Source organism: Rutidosis leptorrhynchoides, chromosome 4 (genome assembly GCF_046630445.1).
Source record: "Rutidosis leptorrhynchoides isolate AG116_Rl617_1_P2 chromosome 4, CSIRO_AGI_Rlap_v1, whole genome shotgun sequence".
Classification (NCBI taxonomy): domain Eukaryota; kingdom Viridiplantae; phylum Streptophyta; class Magnoliopsida; order Asterales; family Asteraceae; genus Rutidosis; species Rutidosis leptorrhynchoides.
The window spans coordinates 360,018,340-360,027,110 of NC_092336.1; positions in this window are offsets into that span (position 1 = coordinate 360,018,340).

An 8,771-nucleotide genomic window follows, 5' to 3' on the forward strand; every position below is an offset into this window, starting at 1 on the left:
TTCCTTTTTCATTTTCTTTCAATTTCTCTCCCAAAACTCTAACACCCATTTGGATTCAAAGTGAGATTGAGAGAGGAAGGATTTAGGGTTGATCTTTGGAGCAAGTATTAAAGTTGTTCCTTGTAACTCTAGCTACGTGGTGATAGTCTCGGTAAGTTCTAACTCTAAGTTTCGAGTTTTAATTGATTATGGCTAGGGTTTTGGTTAATAGAAGCTTGTATGACCCATTTGGGAGTAAAATGGGTGAATTTGGGTTAGGTTGTTGTAATGAAACCCTAATGGCCATAATCTAGGGTTTTGGTCTTGTAATTGTGAGTTTGAAAGTGTTAATGGTATTGTAAGCATTAAACACTTGTTAGAATTGAAAGAGATGTCATTTGGGTCAAGAATGTACTAGTTGACCTAGTTTGGGTAAAATGGGTGTAAATTACCCTAGGTGGATGTCAATTGAGGCTAGTAGACTTTAATGCACTAATGTTGGTAATTAAAGTCGAGTCTTGGCCATTAAGAGGGCGGTTGTGGTGTGGTTGGGTCATTTAATGCGAAATTGAGTCATTAAATGCCCAAGTAAATGTAATGTGGTTAATTCCACTAGTTTATGTATTGAATTGGTACTTAATGTATTAGGTACTTGGCTTTGAAGTTTGGAAGCGATTATTCATCATCCTTGCGTCAAGGTGAGTGGAATAATTATGCGTGAACGTATATAATGTATTTATTTGTGTGGTATGAATGTGGAAGTGTCGCGGTGTTCAAGACACCACATTCTAGGTAACGAGTAGTATTGTCGCGGTGCTTAAGACACTACTCCTTGTGTAATTGACTTGTGGGATTGTCGCGGTGTTTAAGACACCACAATGTCGTGAGAGTGGAAGTGTCGCGGTGTTCAAGACACCACTCATTGTATTGAATGAAGTGTGGATTCGTCGCGGTGTTTAAGACGCCACATTGTTGTAAGGGTGAGTTAGTCGCGGTGTTTAAGACATCACCCGGGGGACTAGTGATTACGCGGTGTATAAGTAACACTAGTGGATGTTATGAACTCCAACGGACTTACATGTACCGTTCTCTTGTATACTTGGTTAACCATGGTTGTGCGAATTGTACTTAGCATATTATATTGTGAACTATATGCTATTATTGTTGCTAGCGTAATGTGGAACGTGGATAGTAGTTTATGCATGATGGATTGCATGTTTGTTGAATTGCTAGCTCGTATGTGGTATTGTGTAAGTGTATGCAAGTAAGTAGGTTATATATGATCATGTATAATTATTGCATTCACTAAGCGTTAGCTTACCCCTCTCGTTGTTTATCTTTTAGTTGCAGGTGAGGATAAAGGGAAGGGGATTGTCGGGCACTAGATGCCCTTGATGATGTGCTTGTAGGAGCTTTTGGAAGTTGGCCACCTTTTGGGTAGTTTAGTCCCAAACCATGCTCGTCGGGTCGTTTGGTTAATAAACTACCATTGTATTCGGTCAAACTTGTATTAACTTAATTAACGGCCATTGTGCCTTTTGTAAACATTGGTAATGGTTGTACGGTTTAATGAAACTTGTGAGTTGGTCTACATATTTAATTGGCGCATAAATGTGTATATTATAAAAAAAAATTTATAGCGTACGGTGTACGGGTTGGGTTGTTTCAAGTGGTATCAGAGCATGGTCTAAGGGATTTAGGCGACTTGAGATAGGTGCCTAGACTTAGACTTTTATGTGTATGCGCTTTTAGGCGGGACATGTACGACTTCGGGTCGAATCGGGAAAGGTAGTGCGTAGGTTTATATGAACTAACCATGCACTCATTGTTTTGTGTTGTAGTTGGAATCATCAAGCGAGATAGACGTTGTACTAGCAAGTTAATGCGACGTGTTCGTGTACCAATGACTAGCTACCCTTGCTACGGGTGCAAATCGTGTCAAACGAGCGATGTATGACGATTGTTGAGCGAGATGGGGTGGTATGGTATATATGTGTCATGTCTTTGGTTTCGTTGTTTAATCTTTCCCGTTTTATAGAATGAAGATGAGAAACGGACACGACACCGATAATGGGGGCACGAGCAAGGACCCCGAGTTCACGGCCAAGGTTGAGGCCATCTTTCAACGCCAAAGGGCGGATTTTCTTGTTGATATTAAGAAGATGTTTCTAGACACTATTGAAGAACAAGTCGTCGATATGGTTAAGGAACAAATTAGAATTGTTCTTCAAGAAGAGAATGTGGGGAGGCGAGACTTTTTCTTTAAGAACTTCAAGGATGCTCAACCTCCTACCTTTGATGGTGAACGGGACCCACTTAAGAGTGCCCGGTTTATCTCCGATATGGATTGGGCTTTTCGTACATGTGAGTGCCCTAACGATAAAAAGACAAGGTATGGTTGTAGCATGCTAAGAGGTGATGCCAAGCTATGGTGGGATGCAAAGATTCAAGTCTATGGCGAAGAACAATGCATGGAATTCACTTGGGATGAATTCAAGTCCGAATTTTTCAAGGAATACCGAACTTCGGCCGATCTTACTAGGCTTAAGGACGAGTTACGTTCCTTGAGGCAAGGGTCGATGGATTTGAACACTCTCAAATCCGTGTTTTTGTCCAAGACCCAATTTTGCCCGGAGTACGTCGGGAATGATAAAATGTTGAAGGAAGATTTCTATCGAACCTTGAACGACAACTATCAAGATAAGATTAGTGTGAACGTAGTGAAAAGCTTTGATGAGTTGTTTGACATGGCCAAAGGTTTCGAGTCGCTCATCTTAAGAAAGAGTGGTTTTACTTTTGGCAAGAGAAAAAGTGAAGGTTCGAGCTATTCAAACTTTTCGAACAAAAAGAACAAGAAAAGTTCCGAAAGTGTCAATAGCGTGAAGAAGGGCGCTTCCGGTGGTTTTACTTTTACGTGCTATAATTGTGGGCAAGCGGGTCATATGGCTCGTGATTGTCCAAAACCATCTTCCGGAAACAAGCTCACTTGTTTTAATTGCGGTAAAGAAGGGCATAAGAAGCCGGAGTGTCCCGATTTGCGCAACAATAATGTTAAGCGTCTAGAGAAGGCGGCGGGTACGGCTAGGGGTCGCAACTATTTGATGACCCATGATGAGGCCAAGCAATCCAATGAAGTCATCTCAGGTACTTTCATAGTTAACTCTAATCCGACACGGATACTTTTTGATAGTGGGGCTAATTTGTCCTTTGTGTCGCCTCGATTTGTATCTAAGTTAAATAAACCGCTAGTTAAGTTGAGCCGTCCGGTTGAAGTCGAAATAGCGGATGGCAAGACGGCGCTAGTGGTTGATGTTTGTAAGAATTGTGATGTTGTGTTTGGTACCGAAACGTTTAAAATTGACCTCATTCCGATGACTTTGGGTGAGTTCGATATTGTTGTTGGTATGGATTGGCTCGATCGTTATAGAGCCGATATTGCATGCCATGATAAGTTCATTCGTGTTAGGACCCCAAGTGGGGGAGAGTTGATTATTCATGGCGATAGACGGAGAAGACTCGTACCATTGTGCACTTATGCAAGGGCACGACGTTTTCGCAAGAGCGGTGCCTTGTTTTATCTTGCTCACGTAGTTGATACTCGTGATGAGCCACTACCTATTCGTAAGATTCCGGTGGTTAACAAATTTGAAGATGTCTTTCCGGATGAATTGTCGGGTGTTCCGGAGGAAAGACAAGTCGAATTTCGCATTGAGTTGGTTCCGGGAGCTACTCCCATTGCTAAAACCCCTTATCGTTTAGCGCCGACGGAGATGCAAGAATTGCTTAATCAAACCCAAGAGTTGCTTGAGAAGGGTTTCATTCGACCAAGCTCCTCGCCGTGGGGTGCTCCGGGTTTGTTTGTGAAAAATAAAGATGGAAGCATGCGAATGTGCATCGACTATAGGGAGTTGAATAAAGTGATGATCAAGAATCGTTATCCATTAACTCGGATTGACGATTTATTTGATCAACTCCAAGGTGCCACGTATTTTTCTAAGATCGATTTACGGTCCGGCTATCATCAAGTGCGGGTCCGTGAGGAAGACATCGAGAAAACGGCCTTTCGGACGCGTTACGGGCATTATGAGTTTGTGGTTATGCCTTTTGGTCTCACGAATGCACCGGCGCCATTCATGGATCTAATGAACCGAGTGTGCCAAGCTATGTTGGACAAGTCGGTAATCGTGTTCATTGACGACATACTCGTTTATTCCAAGAGTATGAAGGAACATGAACACCATCTACGTGAAGTGTTGAAGACGTTGCGAAGGGAGAAATTGTATGCTAAGTTCTCCAAATGTGAATTTTGGCTAAGGGGTGTTCAATTCCTTGGTCATATTGTGAATCAAGAAGGTATTATGGTAGACCCGGGGAAGATCGAAACGGTGAAAAGTTGGAGTCGACCGACTACGCCTACGGAAATCCGAAGTTTTCTCGGATTGGCCGGTTATTATCGTCGGTTTATTCAAGACTTTTCTAAGATTGCTTCTCCTTTGACGAAGTTGACGAGGAAAAATGTTAAATTTAATTGGGAAAAAGAACAAGAAGTCGCCTTTCAATTGTTAAAAGAAAAGTTATGTCAAGCTCCGGTGTTGGTGTTACCAGAAGGGATTGAAGACATGGTGGTTTATTGTGATGCTTCGTTGAATGGGCTCGGGTGTGTTCTGATGCAAAGAGGTAAAGTCATCGCTTATGCCTCTCGACAATTAAAAGAACACGAAACGAGATACCCGACTCATGATCTTGAGATGGCGGCGGTAGTGCACGCGTTGAAAATTTGGCGCCATTACTTGTATGGTGTCAAGTGTACGATATATTCGGATCACAAAAATTTGAAACATCTTTTCACTCAACGAGATTTGAATTATCGTCAACGTAGATGGATGGACGTGGTGAAAGATTATGATTGCGTGATACTTTATCATCTGGGTAAGGCGAACGTTGTTGCGGACGCCTTGAGTCGAAAGAGTACACATCCGGCGATAAAGGTGGGATCGTTACGTTTGATTATCACTAATGACTTTCTTGAAAAGATGGGTGAAGATCAAATAGAGGCTTATGTTCACAATAAGCACACGGAACGAATCGTTGGCCAATCGGAGTTCATTACAATGGACTCGCGTGGCTTGTTGTCCTTTCAAGGAAGGGTATGGGTACCTAAGATGGGGGATTACCGGCGAGTGCTACTTGATGAAGCACATAAGTCCAAATATTCCATTCATCCAGGTGCAACAAAATTGTACTATGATTTGAAGAAAGATTATTGGTGGCCCGACATGAAGCGTGACGTGGTTAAGTATGTTGAACAATGCGTCACATGTTTACAAGTCAAAGCCGAACACCAAAAGCCTTACGGTAAGTTACAACCATTGGAAGTCCCGAAATGGAAATGGGAGCACATTACCATGGACTTTATTACCAAGTTACCGAAGACGGCGCGAACCCAATACGATACGATTTGGGTGATTGTTGATAGATTGACGAAGAGTGCCTTATTTCTTCCCATTCGGGAAACGATATCATCGGAGACTTTAGCTAAGTTGTTTATAAAGGAGGTGATATCAAGACATGGGGTTCCGGTATCTATTGTTTCGGATCGAGATACTCGCTTTACATCTCGGTTTTGGAACAAGTTTCATGAAGATATGGGTACTCAATTAAAAATGAGCACGGCGTATCATCCTCAAACGGATGGTCAAACCGAGCGTACTAACCAAACGCTAGAGGATATGTTGAGGGCGTGTATTATTGATTTTGGTGGAAGTTGGGACGAGCACTTACCCTTGGTGGAATTCTCATACAATAATAGTTACCACACTAGTATTGGGATGCCACCATACGAGATGCTCTATGGGCGTAGATGTCGAACTCCCATTTGTTGGGGAGAAGTGGGTCAACGAGAAATCGAAAGTTCCGGTTTGGTTTTGGAGACGAATAGTAAAATTGAAATGATTCGGGCTCGACTTAAAGCGGCGCAAGATAGACAAAAGTCTTATGCCGATAAAGGTAGAAGAACGATTGAGTTTCAAGAAGGTGATATGGTGATGCTTAAGGTTTCTCCATGGAAGGGTGTGATTCGGTTTAGAAAGCGAGGAAAGTTAGCTCCTCGGTTTATTGGTCCTTTCAAGGTATTGGCACGTGTTGGTGAGGTTGCTTATCGATTAGAGTTACCCGAAGAACTTGCGGGAATTCATAATACGTTCCATGTTTCCCATCTTCGCAAGTGTCTTGTGGATGACTCGACTTGGGTGCCATTGGATGAGATTACTTTGAATAACAAGTTAGAGTATGCGGAAGAACCGGTTGCAATCCTTGATGAAAAGGTTACGATGTTGCGGAACAAGGAAGTTAGAACCTTCAAAGTGCAATGGCGACATCGAAAGGGTTCCGAGTTTACATGGGAATCCGAAGAGTTTGCTTTGGTTTATCTTTCGGCTTGTCATGCGGCTTGGATCGCAAGGACGCGCTCCGATCAAAGTGGGGGAGAGTTGTAACATCCCGTTTTTCCCGTACGTGACTAAAGGTACATATTTAACCATTTGTACGTTATGATTCGGAAGCTTATGCGTAATTGTATAGATAAACGTATATATATAATTTATTGTGTGCTAGTTAACATGTGCGTATATAAGTGTACAAATGAGCTTGTGTAGTGTTAGGTCTCGTGAGACTTAGATGTGAGGCTTAGACGTGTATTGGGAACGAGAATGAAGGAATTAGTTGTGGAAACCTTGGAAATTTGACTAACTAGTCGAAGTGGCCAGACCCAGGCGTATGTCGCGCCGCGACAAACGGGTCCGCGCCGCGACCCATCAAGCGTTTCCAGATCAGAACAGGACTTAAGCATGGTGAATTTTACTTTGATTCGTCGTGCCGCGACGTTTAGTGCCGCGCCGCGGCAGGCCTGCTGGCCAGATTCCGGTTTTAGGTTAAATTAAGAGATTTTGAGGGGCAAAATGGTAAATGGACGTATAGATCAGATGGGTGCATTAAATCTGGTCCACTAGTTCATTTATTTCATTTTCCTTTTTCATTTTCTTTCAATTTCTCTCCCAAAACTCTAACACCCATTTGGATTCAAAGTGAGATTGAGAGAGGAAGGATTTAGGGTTGATCTTTGGAGCAAGTATTAAAGTTGTTCCTTGTGACTCTAGCTACGTGGTGATAGTCTCGGTAAGTTCTAACTCTAAGTTTCGAGTTTTAATTGATTATGGCTAGGGTTTTGGTTAATAGAAGCTTGTATGACCCATTTGAGAGTAAAATGGGTGAATTTGGGTTAGGTTGTTGTAATGAAACCCTAATGGCCATAATCTAGGGTTTTGGTCTTGTAATTGTGAGTTTGAAAGTGTTAATGGTATTGTAAGCATTAAACACTTGTTAGAATTGAAAGAGATGTCATTTGGGTCAAGAATGTACTAGTTGACCTAGTTTGGGTAAAATGGGTGTAAATTACCCTAGGTGGATGTCAATTGAGGCTAGTAGACTTTAATGCACTAATGTTGGTAATTAAAGTCGAGTCTTGGCCATTAAGAGGGCGGTTGTGGTGTGGTTGGGTCATTTAATGCGAAATTGAGTCATTAAATGCCCAAGTAAATGTAATGTGGTTAATTCCACTAGTTTATGTATTGAATTGGTACTTAATGTATTAGGTACTTGGCTTTGAAGTTTGGAAGCGATTATTCATCATCATTGCGTCAAGGTGAGTGGAATAATTATGCGTGAACGTATATAATGTATTTATTTGTGTGGTATGAATGTGGAAGTGTCGCGGTGTTCAAGACACCACATTCTAGGTAACGAGTAGTATTGTCGCGGTGCTTAAGACACTACTCCTTGTGTAATTGACTTGTGAGATTGTCGCGGTGTTTAAGACACCACAATGTCGTGAGAGTGGAAGTGTCGCGGTGTTCAAGACACCACTCATTGTATTGAATGAAGTGTGGATTCGTCGCGGTGTTTAAGACGCCACATTGTTGTAAGGGTGAGTTAGTCGCGGTGTTTAAGACATCACCCGGGGGACTAGTGATTACGCGGTGTATAAGTAACACTAGTGGATGTTATGAACTCCAACGGACTTACATGTACCGTTCTCTTGTATACTTGGTTAACCATGGTTGTGCGAATTGTACTTAGCATATTATATTGTGAACTATATGCTATTATTGTTGCTAGCGTAATGTGGAACGTGGATAGTAGTTTATGCATGATGGATTGCATGTTTGTTGAATTGCTAGCTCGTATGTGGTATTGTGTAAGTGTATGCAAGTAAGTAGGTTATATATGATCATGTATAATTATTGCATTCACTAAGCGTTAGCTTACCCCTCTCGTTGTTTATCTTTTAGTTGCAGGTGAGGATAAAGGGAAGGGGATTGTCGGGCACTAGATGCCCTTGATGATGTGCTTGTAGGAGCTTTTGGAAGTTGGCCACCTTTTGGGTAGTTTAGTCCCAAACCATGCTCGTCGGGTCGTTTGGTTAATAAACTACCATTGTATTCGGTCAAACTTGTATTAACTTAATTAACGGCCATTGTGCCGTTTGTAAACATTGGTAATGGTTGTACGGTTTAATGAAACTTGTGAGTTGGTCTACATATTTAATTGGCGCATAAATGTGTATATTATAAAAAAAAAATTTATAGCGTACGGTGTACGGGTTGGGTTGTTTCACTAGACGCATAAGCAATTACTTTCGTTCGTTGCATTAATACACAACCGAGACCTTGCTTTGAGGTGTCACAATATATCACAAAATCATCATTCCCTTCAGGTAATGACAATATAGGTGCCGT